This window comes from Pinus tabuliformis, chromosome 1_2 (assembly GCF_031772625.1).
Source record: "Pinus tabuliformis cultivar Carrire ecotype Pingquan chromosome 1_2, CPIR1, whole genome shotgun sequence".
Taxonomy (NCBI): Eukaryota; Viridiplantae; Streptophyta; class Pinopsida; order Pinales; family Pinaceae; genus Pinus; species Pinus tabuliformis.
In genome coordinates, this window is record NC_142298.1 from 246,982,983 (window position 1) to 246,996,565 (window position 13,583).

At 40.8% G+C, this 13,583-nt stretch overlaps 1 protein-coding gene across 1 annotated transcript in view; it reads left to right on the top strand.

Moving 5' to 3' along the window:
• The window catches only part of LOC149205295 (ubiquinol oxidase 4, chloroplastic/chromoplastic-like), a 462,750-nt gene that overhangs the window by 239,105 nt on the left and 210,062 nt on the right, over positions 1–13,583 (top strand). The window lies entirely within an intron of this gene.

A 13,583-nucleotide genomic window follows, 5' to 3' on the forward strand; every position in this document is an offset into this window, starting at 1 on the left:
ATCTCTGCCACCTACATTATTCATATGCCTCACCCATCTCGCAAGAGCACATGAAGAATGTGGGCTTCCGATCAAAAGGTACTTTATTCATCTTGCAATCAGGTGCTTATGCTTGTTTGCATTTGGGCTTTGATATGGATTATGGCGTGACCTGGAAGGAGGGGTTTTGATTGTGATTTTGTTCCCTCGCCTTAAATGGGAAGTGAATCTTTGAACCTTGTCTAGTGGGACCTCCCCTATGGCCCAATGGGTATAGGAGGGGCATAACTTGGGAAACCTTGATTGAGAAAACATGTTCCATCTATGCCGATTCTATACTTACCACTTTCCATCTTACATTACAAGCCCTATATTGCACTTCGATTCTTCGGGTTCAATTGACCATTGGTTCTTTGGGATTTGGTACCCATACATCCTCATACCTAGCTAGGGATCGAAACTTTGCCCTGGGAGGTTGATGCAGCTAAAAGAAAAGGAAAAAACATATTATGGCCACAAATTGCAATAAAAGAATATCAAAATGCAAAATATGGTTGGGACATACACATTAGCACGTGGGCAAAAGCCTAGCATGAGCTCTACCTCACTCATTATGGCCATCACCTGGTTTTTGAGCACATGTTGCTCCTATACCTCACAAAAGGAACCCTTGCATGTCACAACCCCAATGGGAAATGAGTTGCTTCATCGTCAAGGGGTAATACGACTACTATACATAATTCAAAACAAGCTCTAACCCTTTGAGCTATGAGCAACAATACAAAGAAAAATCAAACAAAAGTAAAAGGTGCACAAAAGGGGTGGAAAAACAAAAGCCGCATTGGTAATTAATGCATCCATGTTTGCTCCCTCCTCGCATCTATATACTCAGTACGTGGATCCCCATCACACTAGTCCCTTTGACCATGGCACTTGGCCATGAAGTCTTCTCCCCTCTGTTACCATCATTGTTCACATAAGACCTATTGATTGAAGGATGGAATGGGGAAATGTCACTTCCCCTTAGGGTTTGGAAACACTTAATAGGGTTGTCCTGTAGCCACTCCTACCAAGGGAGGAAACACCATGGCAAGTTCAAAGCCCCAAATTTTAAGGGAAGCCTTGTATGAATTAGAAAATAACCCTTTACATTCAACCTTGGTCCACTTCAATGCAAAAATGATTATTGTATGTAATGATTTGTTGCTTGTTACACTGTGTGATGTGATTGCTAGGTGGTTCCACAACCATGACTTGGGCACCTTAACTAGGACCCAGGCCTTTAAAGAAGCATATTGACACCCATAAATAGAGAATTGAGAGCCACAGAACTCCAAGCAGAAACAAAGAATCACACACACACTTGGGCAACTCTAGTACCCACAATGTTTTGGCACTTTTCCCTACATTTGATGACTTTATGGGATGATGCACTTGGACCCAATAGGCCCCCAACCGGGTTAGCACTTCATGAAGGATGGTAGCTGATCCAGGACTGAGATGAGGATAGTCTCACCCCTTTAGACATGTGAGGGCTAGGACCACCTTGGAACCCTCAATGTTGGAGCAGAGATTGACACCGTGGCCATTTGAAGACCCATGAGACCACCTTTGTGCCCCAAGATGAAATTTGGGGTCCACAGAGGAATATTGATAGAGATCTAAGGGCCAACCCTCAGAGGATGATTTTAGAAGGCTTCTACACCTAGCTTGGCACCAAGAAGCCTCAACGCATGGCTCATATAGCCCTACGCATGGATGATGTCAACCCTACGACTCACACGTGTGGGAAAATCTTTATGTTTTATGTCTTGGCTAGTGGGTTGGCTTGTAACACAATTCATCACTGTAATTTTACTTGAGATTTAGAGGCTTTAAGGCTAAATTGGATTGTTCTAGAGGAGAGGATCACTTTGTTAATCATCATCACTTGGAGATTTCGACCTCTTTTAAGAGAATTTCTGTCCTCTTTTCTAGTGGGAGAGATATGACCTATGGAATGCTATTTGTATTGGCACTATTTCTTTGTCTTTGGAGAAGTTATCTTGGATCAATGGTGGATTATTTCATGCATGTTATCTTGTAAGTAAGCCTTGTATTTGATAAACTTTTTCTTTATGCCTATTGTATGGAATATATTGGTAACCTAGGGTTTTTCTATTGTGCTCTAATTTGTTGAAAATCAATTGTATAGGAGCTATATATCATTATTGCATGCATTACTCATTATATAACATGTGAATGTATTCCCTTTGGGAACTTGTGTTGTAGCTCTCCCAAGTGCCTTTGATACCTCACAAAGATAATAGTTAGGGTTTTGATGCTAGGGCATAAAAATATCCTTACTCCTTTGCAGAGCTTAGCTAACCTTAAACATCAATAGATTCCACCCTGGGGCTAGGCATCCATTGTTGGCGATTAAACAAACTTTTATCCATAATTTTTCTTCTTTTCTCTCTTTTGTCTATTTTGGCCCTCTTAAGGCCAAAGCAACCAACTAGGGCTTGGAGCGAATTTCTTGGGAAGAAGAAATTTTGGTGCTAGAGAGTCTAAATGCCAAGGTAAGAGTGATTTCCATAAGATTATTCTCCTTGGGTAGGCATTCATTTTAATTTCATCCATAATTTCCTTTGCCCTAGGGTTAACCCTAGTTTGGTTTTAGCTTCAACTTGGAAGCTTCTTGAGGGTTTCCTATGCCATTTCTTTGTTGGAATATATTGTTGGAAACCCGTTCTTGGCATCTTGACCTTTGGCCATCCCAACTCTTGACCTATCAATCAAGCCCTAGGTCTTGTATTACCCTAACTTGGTCTTTTCAAGGAAAGCGATTTGTCTCTTGGAGCCTTGTGCTTGAAACTGTCTTTCCCTTGGAGACCCCTTTGTGTCACCTCATACCTCAAACCTGGAATACGTATTAGGTGACCTATATACATACGGAGTCTCCTCCCATCGGTGAAAGTCCATAAAGAAGAGGGTGATTTGGCTGTGGTGACAGTGGGCCATCACCCCATTGTTGTCACTTTGTCTAGTAATAGCCTTGTAGGTACCCCTCTTCAAAGCCTGCTAGATTTTGCTGCAACAATACCCTATTGTCCTAGGGTTAGACTTTGCATGCATTCATTTGAAAAAATAAAAGTAATATTTTTCATGCATTTTTAGCCATAAATTAGGGCTGACTTATTGGGTTTCTATTGTTGTTATATGTGTTTCCAACAACTGGAAATTGTTGTAATTTATTCTCTTGTTTACTTATTGATCAACATTAATCTTACACTTGTTTATCATAGATTCTGTGGCTGTTTTCTTACTGCTGTCATAAAACTTCTGCATGCTGTGAATTGCTGATTTAAATCCTAGTAGTGAAGCGTAATTTCTTGATTTGATGTGTTTGGGTACCTATTTGAGTCTCTTTTGGTTTAACTAAACCCTCTAGAAGTAGCCATAGTGACCTTTGAACTCGTTCTCTTGAAATTACACCCCAAATTACCCAAAACCCTAACCATTGATTAATTGTACTTGGGTGAATCTTGTAGTAGAACCCTTGGGGGTATTTAGCATAAGACCATTTGGGTTACTTTATCCCTAAGATTTGCTGGGGAAGACTCCATTATGGGGATTGTATCCAGCCACAGAAAGTAGGGTATTAGTTGCAGAGGTGACAGTGATAACTCTCTTGTTGTTGCTCTTAATCTAGATTGCTTAGTGAGACTTCGCACTGTGGTGCCAGATTTTGCAGTAACAGGCACCTAACTACTTGATTTGGAATGGGAGATGGTCGTATGCCAAAGCAGATTGGCTAGTGAAAGTGGGTCACTCCCTAATAGAATGAAATAGTGGGCAATGTCTCACTGACCTGTTCTCGGTATCCATGTCTGGAGGAAAAAAATCAAATTTTAAATCCTCTTACTAGTGTATCATATACCGTACAAACAGCTTGATCATAAACATCAATATCGTTTTTAATTTCTAGACTAATATGGAAGATGTGAGGGTGAATTGAGATGATATGCAATCAATAACACATCATACCCATCTTTCATATAATCTTTGATTTCATCCATATTCGGTGTCCAAACATGTTAAAAGTTGCATACAAAAACTGCAATAATATTTACATACTAAACTGCAAAACACACATATATTCAAGCTGGAAAGAAGCTATAAACTAATGACATGGCTCAGGACAAGTGTGCACCATAGACTAGTATTTTGTCAGGAGTTCCCCTAAAGATGGTATTCTCTTGGAAACTTCTTTCAAGCATAATGATGCTCCGTCTGAACAATAAAGAAGGGAAAAATACCTCTTGAATGTCACAACGAATGTTTGTATCTCTTCACCATAGCTTTTCTTTCTTTCCTTTTTAGGAGTGTTCTTGACAATCCCATAATCCTTGGATTGCTGATTGTATTTTATAGTCACATTGACCTTTTCCATGGTCATTTGTGGACATTAATAACATTATCTTGTCTCATCTTATCTATGCCCTTCTCATAATGTCTTGGACAGTGCCTATACATACAAATTCTTTAACAACTTTGCTGACAGTACCTACCTTGAGAAGTTTAATCTTATGTAAATTGATTACAGGCAAAATTGCCCAGAAGCATGAAACCCGTACATTCAAATAAGCATGGCAGTCAGCCAAAGCATTCATAGACATACAATTACATTATGGCTCCATTCAGCACATAGGCTACTCGTTTTGATTTTTAATAGATTGATGAATGTCAAGATGATGGCCAATGCCATTTAAGGATTTGTTTAAGGTCATTTATGTAAAACTGTTCCAGATCATTGAAGCTTAAATGACCTACCTCCCTAGGGTCAGCTAATAAGTCCCCAGCAGGGTTGTGGGGGAGCTCCCCTCCCCCCCAAATCCACTCTTTGAATGCACTCCCTAAAATTATTTTTGCTTCCTAGTTTTTTTTGCAATTTTTTTTTGCAAACACCTTCTAAACGCAATTTTTGAGTGGAGCAGCCTAATGATCAAGCCTATGGCCCTAGTATTAATATGAAATTCATGGTAATGTTAAATTCTTAAAGTAAAAGGGACTTTTTACTTAAATTTTTAACATTACCATGAAATGACTTAGGATGTTTGAGAGTGCTTCTGACCTCATTGGATTTAATATGGAGAAAGTAGAATTTTAGATCTCACTTAAAATCTAGCAGACTTTTCAGTTTTTCAGGATTTTAGGATTGGGGGGATTGCAATGTTTCCATTGGATTTTGTCTTGTACTAGGGTATGGAGCTTGTATTTAATCAAGAGCACCAATCCCTCTGTGTACCTTTGTTAAATTATGGTATGTTTTATGCTTAGAGCAGTTTACTTCTTTTCTTCTTATTAACCACAGATTAGTAATCACATATATGTTAAGTAAAGTGCAGATAGAACATTAAACAATCAACAAAAAACAAGCCAAGACAAGAGACACAAGATGTGGCGGCTAGCCAAGGACAAACCCCAATGCGGGGAAAGTTGGAAACCCTTCGATCAAATTTTCTTTTATCTTCAATAGCTCAGCAAAGAGAAATAGTACAAAATCAGAATTCTGTAATTTTATATCAGCAGCAGCAAACCCTAGATGAGAAAAGTCAAACTTGGTCAAACGAATTGAAATTGACCTCCAATATGCTTGGTCAATTTCCGGTCAACTAGCCCTCGAACAGCTTGAAGAAACAACTCTTGAACAGCCCCAAAAACATAGTCAAACTGATGTTGACTGAAGTCAACTTGCTGCCCCAAACTAAGGCAGTCAATGCTGGTCAAACCTGTAGATGGATTGCCTCGATTTTTGTGCCAAAATCTGTGGCCTGCCTAGGAGAGGCAGCCACACCAAAACCACACCCTTGATGAGTCAACGCTTGGTCAACGTAAGTCAAAGATGCCTTCAGCTGCCTCAGTCAAACTCAGTCAACAATCTCTACATCCTCTTTCAGCGTGTCTCTTCTTGCTTCCCACGTGTGAGAGATCCTTTTCCTTGTGTATACCTAATCGTACAAGGAGAGAGAGAAGAATGAGAGATGATGAGATGATTTGAAATGAATCAATCTCACTTGTATTTATATGATTTGTGCCACACATTTAGTTGCTGGCCGACCTTGACAATTTGTCAAGTAATTACAAATAAATTCATATCTCCATAAATACTTGTCGGAATCGAATGATCTTTAGATCAATCCTACACCTCTTGACAAGAGGAATCTAGGAAAAATATCAGCTGTCATAAATGAGGTGATCCACATTGAGTTTGGCCCTAGTTGCCAATTTTAACACTCCCTCTCAACTAGGGTGAACTCCATCTGCAATCAGTTTGACTGTCGCTACTATCCTAGCCATCAAATGCACTGCCCTGCACTGCTTGGCCCTGCTTTGCTTTGCTCTGCTCGAACTATGAAGAAGAAGAAATGATCGAGGATGTATCATACCATCCTCCACTGACCTGAAGTCAGTCTCAGAGTGTGTCATACCACTCTCACTGATCCCAGATCAATGGAGGTCATCCTAGCATAGGGAGTACAGTAGATACAACGATGCGTCCAACGATAGTACTACTAATGGTCCCTAACCCCATTTCCCTTGATCAGATGAGAGGTACTTCCCATGAGTCTCAGACTGCATGGGTAGGATGCCTCGACAGGAGAACTAATCATCCTGTCCATAGGAGAACGAATCATCCTGTCCAACAGTCGCCATGGAGAACTAATCATCCTGGCCCACAGGAGAACTAATCATCTTGTCCTACAGTCGCCACGGGGTGTCACAAGGGAAGGTTGAACCTTTCACCCTGTACATAGTGCACCACCAGGGGATGGTGAGTCGCCCTGTGGTCACATGTCGCTCCAAGAAGTACCCTGCACCCCCCCGGGAGCTCCTAGAGCTCAATACATCATACTCGACCCTCATAAGAGGGTCTCTGAATGACACCAAGTCGTTCTCGGAAAGTCAAGAATTTGACCTTTCCCAGGGGCTTCGTCAAAATGTCGGCGACCTATTCATCTGTACCGATATGTTGGAGCCTTATTGCCCCTCGCTGCACCATATCTCGAATATAGTGGTACCTGCGATATGCTTGAAGTGATCATGAAATATGGGATTCTCCGATAAACGAATCCCGCTCTGGTTGTCACACAGGATCACGGTGGTATCCAATGTAAATCCAAACAGCTCACTGAAGAGCTTTCACAACCAGACCGCCTCACAAGAGGCCATACTAGCAGCAATATACTCTGCGTCGGTGGTGCTCAAAGCCATCGAATTTTGCTTCCTGCTCATCCAGGATATCGAGGTAGATCCCAAAGAGAAACAGCCCCAAGAAGTTCTCTTTCGGTTCACCACACTGCCTGCCTAATCAGCATCGGTATATCCATGTAGTCTCACATCTCCGGCAGTGTGTCTCAACTCATGAGTGATTGTGCCACGGAGATATCTCAACAGATTCTTGGCACCAATCCAATGTCAGTGGTGAGGCTCAACCATATGTTGACTCAACGTGTTGATTGCAAAGCATATATCCGGACGAGAGTTCACCAAGAACATCAGTGCTTCGATGAGTTGACGATACTCGGTAACATTTTGTAAAATGGGTCCGGCAACACTTTTGCTTAACTTCTTGAAGTCAAGCTCCATGGGGGTAGTCATGGGCTTGCAGTCCATCATACCGAATCTCTCCAATATCTTCACTACATATTTTGCCAGACTTCTAGTCGTAGGAAATAGTGCATCAGTCTTAGATCCTTCATCTCAAATTCAGAAGCCAACTCCCTCTTACATTTGTGAATGAGAGGGTCTACACCTATTAGAAAGATGTCATCAACGTACAACACCAGTATGGGAGGATTGTCATCTTCAACCTTAAAATAAAGGCTAGGGTCGGCTTCACTCCTAGTGAATCCCAGCGTCATCAAGTAGCTATCAATCCTCTCATACCACGCTCGGGGTGCTTGCTTCAGCCCATAGAGGGCCTTCTTCAACCTGCACACATGAGATTCTCGATCATGAATCTCAAATCCTTCGGGTTTCTCTAGATAGACCTCTTCTTTGATTGAACCATGCAAGAATACGGTCTTGACATCCATCTGATGTAGGTTCCATCCTTGCGAAGCAGCTAGGGCTATGATCGAGCAGATGGTGGTATATCGGGTAACAGGCAAATATCTCATCATAGTCTATACCTTCCTTCTGAGAGAAGCCACTAGCGACAAAACGAGCCTTATACTTTTCCGTACTTCCATCAACTGCATGCTTTATCTTGTGAAGCCATTTCGAAGTGACAACTGCTTTGTCTTAGGGTCTGGGGACCACATCCCAGACATCAGTTTTCATGATGGACTCATATTCCTCAGTCATAGCATCCTTCCATACTTGATGCTTGATAGCTTCTGTGAATCACGAAGGCTCATTTTGGATGATCATGCTCATGATGGTCAAGTATCCCTGATACCTGGTTGAATTCTCACTTTCCCGGAAGATTCCCTTGGGTGCTATGTCCCCGTCAACATCATCAAGTGTCCCCCTAAGCCATGAAGGCCTCTTCCTAGAATAGGAAGGCTCTTGCGGAGGGGGGTAAATAGGATCCATAGATTCTTCCACATCGGGCATTGTCTCATCTTCCTTTTCCTTTGGTTCCCTGGTGTTAGCTTCTTTAGAACCCCTTTGAGTAGGAAGATTGTCAACTTTGCTAAGAGCCATATCTTCGTCAAAGGTGACATCATGGCTAATCTCGATTTCCCTTTGACCAGCCACATTGATTCTATAGCCCTTAGTGTTTTCTCTATAGCCCACGAAGATTCCTTTCTTTCTAGATGCACCTAATTTCTTCCTCTTCTCCTTCGACACATGAAAATATACCGGACTTCCAAAAATTTTAAAATGAGATACGTCAAGTTTCTTACTAGTGAACATCTCTTCGGGAGTCTTAGAACCCAATGCTTGATGAGGGCATCGGTTTTGCACATATATGGCAGCATTCGCAGCTTCGGCCCATAGAAACTTCGGAAGTCTTTAATCGTGAAGCATAGCACAGACGACTTCCACAATCGTACAATTCTTCCTTTCTGCCACACCATTCTGCTCAGGAGTATATGGTGTTGTAGTCTCCCTCTTAATGCTAGCCTCTTTGCAAAAGTCATGGAACTCATTGGATTCATACTTAGTCCCATTATCAGTCCTTAAGATCTTGATCTTCTTTTCGGTTTGATTCTCGATCAAGGCTTTGAAGTGACAAAACCAAGTGAACACTTCATCCTTCTTTTTCAAGAAGTATATCCAAGTCTTGCGAGAATAATCATTTGTAAAAGTGAGGTAATATAAATATCCTCTCAAAGAGTTCACAGGCATCATACCAGATTTGTTTGAGTGAACCAACTGCAATATATTGGAGGTCTTGCTTTGGCTTGAGGGGAATGGTCCCCTTTTGAGCTTTCCTTTGGCACATCCAAGACATACACCTTCTTGCTCTACTTGGAACTCGGGCATCCTTGACACCATTTGTCTTGCAATGAGTAGAGCTTTATAATGAAGGTGAGCAAAACTCCGATGCCATAGTTCGAACTAAAGTGACATGACACCCAGCGGACTTCCTTCGACCTGATATAATGAATCGACTCGAAACCCAAGAGTGAAGGCTTCCTTAAAATTCTTTTTCCATACACGTACCTTTCCATCGATGAAGGTTACCTTGTAGCCTTTGTCCTCCATTGCCGAAATGAACACCAGGTTCTTTTTGAGATCAGGTACATATAGGACTTCTCGCAAATGAATTGTATTACCTCGATTCAATTGAAGAGTGACATTCCCTACGCCTTTCACGGGATATTTTGCGTTGTCCCCAAGAACAATTTCCAGGTTGGTCTCCTTTTCTATCAGATTAGAGAGAGCTTCTTTGTAACTAGTGAAGTGCCTTGAGGCACCACTGTGAATAAGCCAATTTCCCAGCGAGTCCGGGGGAGCAGTAGTAGGTGTTGCTGGTAGACAATATTCATCTTGCTTATTGTTAACAACATTAGATCCATACCTAGAGTTTCTTGCCTTCTTGAAGGGTTGTCCTCTTCCTTGATTTCCGGCATTTCTTCTACCTCTGCCATTGGACCTGCCATTCCTTTGATTGCCTTGAGAGTGATTTTGGTCATTGTCATGGTGTGAGTCCCTTTTATCAGGGCACTCCCTCGCATAGTGGCCCATTTTGTTGCAATTGTAACATCAACCTTTTCTTCCACCCTTAGGTCCAGCCATTCCTTTGGATTTAGCCCCAGAATTGTTTCTTCTTTTAGCATGAGAATAAAATGCAGTGGGATGGCCTTTAAGTGCGGACATTTCTTGCTCTTCCATCCTTGTCTCTTCTTGAATGCACCTAGCCATCAATTCCTCAAATCCTGGGATGACATTATTGTTGAGAAGAGTAGTCCTGAATATATACCATTCAGGTGGTAGTCCTCCAAGAGTTGTGATAGTCATTTCCCTGTCAGGAACTACTTCCCCAATAGATAGGAGATCATTCTTGATCTCGGTGATCCTTAAGAAATATGCTTTCATTCTCTCATCTTTGCCCTTCTTAGTTTCCTTTAGCTTATTTCTAAGGAACAAAACTTGATTTGCATCATTAACTTTAAATAAACTCACCAGTCTATTGTAGATTTCCTTGGAGGTTGTCAGATCGGAAACATAGGCCACCAGGTGCTTGTCGATAGAGTCCTGGATGATGTTCCTTGCTTTGACTTCTCCCTTGGACCACTTGCTTTTGGCAGCAACGGATGCATTTGATGGAGGTGCAATAATATTGCCTCTCACATGGTCCAACACTTCCTGATCTTCTAAAGTCAGATCGAGAAACATCTTCGATCCGTGATAGTCAGGCTTCTCACGGAGCTTGTCTTCGGTAGGAAAGAGTGTTGAGGACCCCATGAAGTTTTTAGGATAGCCTTGCCAACCTTCTCTTTGGTGATTGCTCGCTCTTGCTCTTGCTTGGGCTTTGTCTTCACCTCTGCTCTGATACCATGTTAAATTATGGTATGTTCTATGCTTAGAGCAATTTACTTGTTTTCTTCTTATTAGCCACATATTAGCAATGGCATATATGTTAAGTAAAGTGTAGATAGAACATTGAGAGCAGTCCCATTACTCCTAGGATCTATGGGTTACCAAAGATTCACAAAGAAGGGGCCCCTCTGAGGCCTATCGTCAACACCATTGGTGGTCCGACCTACCTTCTAGCTAAGTTCCTTGCCCTTAAACTTAAGCCCCTGGTTGGCCGCACTGAGTCCTTCGTGAAAGACTCTGCATCCTTCATTAAGGAGCTTAAGGATATTAAACTTAACCCTGAGGACATTCTCGTCAGCTTTGATGTGGTCTCCCTTTATACTTGCATCCCTATAAAGGAGGCCTTGGAAGTGATCTATCGCCTAACAGATCCCGATACTGCGCATCTGGTTGAGATCTGTCTCACTTCCACTTTCTTCTGTTTCGAGGGTGAGTTCTTTGAACAGACCTGTGGTGTTGCCATGGGTTCCCCCCTTTCCCCTATTGTTGCGAATCTTTTTATGGAATATTTCGAAGCCAAAGCTTTAGCCTCGGCTCGTCTCCTTCCCAAGCTATGGAAAAGGTATGTAGATGACACTAATGTCATTTGGTCCCATGGCCAAGAGGAGCTGGATCTCTTCTTCTATCACCTCAAATGTTAGTCCTCTGCCATTAAGTTCACCATGGAAAAAGAGGTCAATGGTTGCCTCCCTTTCCTGGATATTCTTATATCTAAGAATAAGGATGACTCTCTCTCCCACTCTGTGTTCCGGAAGAAAACGCATACTGAGCAGTATCTTCATGCCGATTCCCATCATTTCCCTGCTCAAAAGATGGGTGTTCTTAACACCCTCGCTACTCGTGCCCTTAGGATTTCTGATAATGAGAAATTTGATAAGGAGAGATCCCATCTCCTTAATGTCTTTGTGGAGAATGGCTATAGTAGGCGCCTAGGTCAGAAGGCTTTCCTTAAAGCCTCTAAAAATGCGTTAATTAAAAAGGAATCGAAGGAGCGCCGACTAGGTGTCCATCTTCCCTATGTCCAAGGAACCACTGACAAGATTGCTCGGATCCTTAAGAGGTATGATATTCCCTCAACGTTTAGGCCCCTCAACACCATTCGTAAATCCCTCCGATTGGTGAAAGATCCCGTTGACCCTAAGGACATGAAGGGGGTCTACTTGATCCCTTGTTCTTATGGGACCCCCTATATCTGGGAAACAGGGGCGCTCCATCCTTTAGAGGATCAACGAACATGCAGCTGACTTAAGACATGGGAGAACCAAGTCTTCAGCGTTAGCAGAGCATGCGGAAAAGACCAAGCATCAGGTTTGTATAGAGGAGGCCAAGGTTGTGGCCAAAGTTGCTCAGTTCCATCATCGTAAATTCAGGGAAGCTATTGAGATTGAAAGAAGGCCTAACAATCTCAATAGAGATGACGGCTGGAAGATCAGTAGCTGTTGGATCCCTGCCATTTCGTCCTAGTTTTCCTTTCCTTCCCCCCCCACCCTGTTTATCCTTTTCAAGCTTTCATTGTTCCCCCTGGAGCCTTCCTTCCTCCTAGGGTTTATCCTTCTTGCTCTGTGTTTTTTAATGGTCTTTTTTCCTGTCCTTCTCCTTCTTTTTATTTTGTGATGCTCTTTCTATTTATTTTTCCTGATAGATATTAATAAATATAATATTCTTTATTATTAAATAACCCCCTCCCCCTTTTTTTTAAGATATATTTATTTATTTATTATTATTATCATTATTTTTTTTTCTTGGATATCTTTATTTATTTATTTATTATTGTTATCTATTTAATTTTTATTTTTTTAATTTAATTTAATTAATTATTTATTATTTATTTTTTATTTTTCAACTAACTTTAACCTTTACCAGCTATGTTCTTAATTAATTTTATATATCTTATTTTATTTATTTATATATTTATTTATGTATTTTTATTTATTATTATTTTATTTTTATTTTTAATTTTTATTTATTTATTTATTTATTTTTTTAAACTTATTATTGTCTCGTTCTAATATATATTTATTCTAACTAACTAATATCTTAAAATTACCTTATATATATTTATATTAAAAGAAAAGTCTTCCCTATAACTAAATCCCATTTAAATTACAAATAACTTATAATTTTTAATTTTTAAATGATACCTTTTTAACTAACTATTAACTTAAACACCAATTAAAATTATTTTATTTATTTATTTTTAAAGGTATGGTCAACAAATATAACTAACTTCCTTTAAGTTATGAAAATGACTTTATGACTCTGGTCCCTAAGTCAAAATTAGCCGTTGGTCAAGATAGTCGTTGGAGGCTCTGCTCATACTATTTAACATGCAAAGCTGGATCTGTTTCTTCAACTTGTCCTGACGATGAACCACACTGGTTGGTTCGAAACGCATCGACAAAGGTCTTTCTACATGTGATTTACGCCGAAGTTCTTCTTATAAATATTATGGATCACAGAAGCCTCAATTCAACAACATTAAACGATCAACAAAAAACAAGCCAAGACAAGAGACACAAGATGTGGCAGCTAGCTAGGGACAAACTCCAATGCGGGGAAACCTT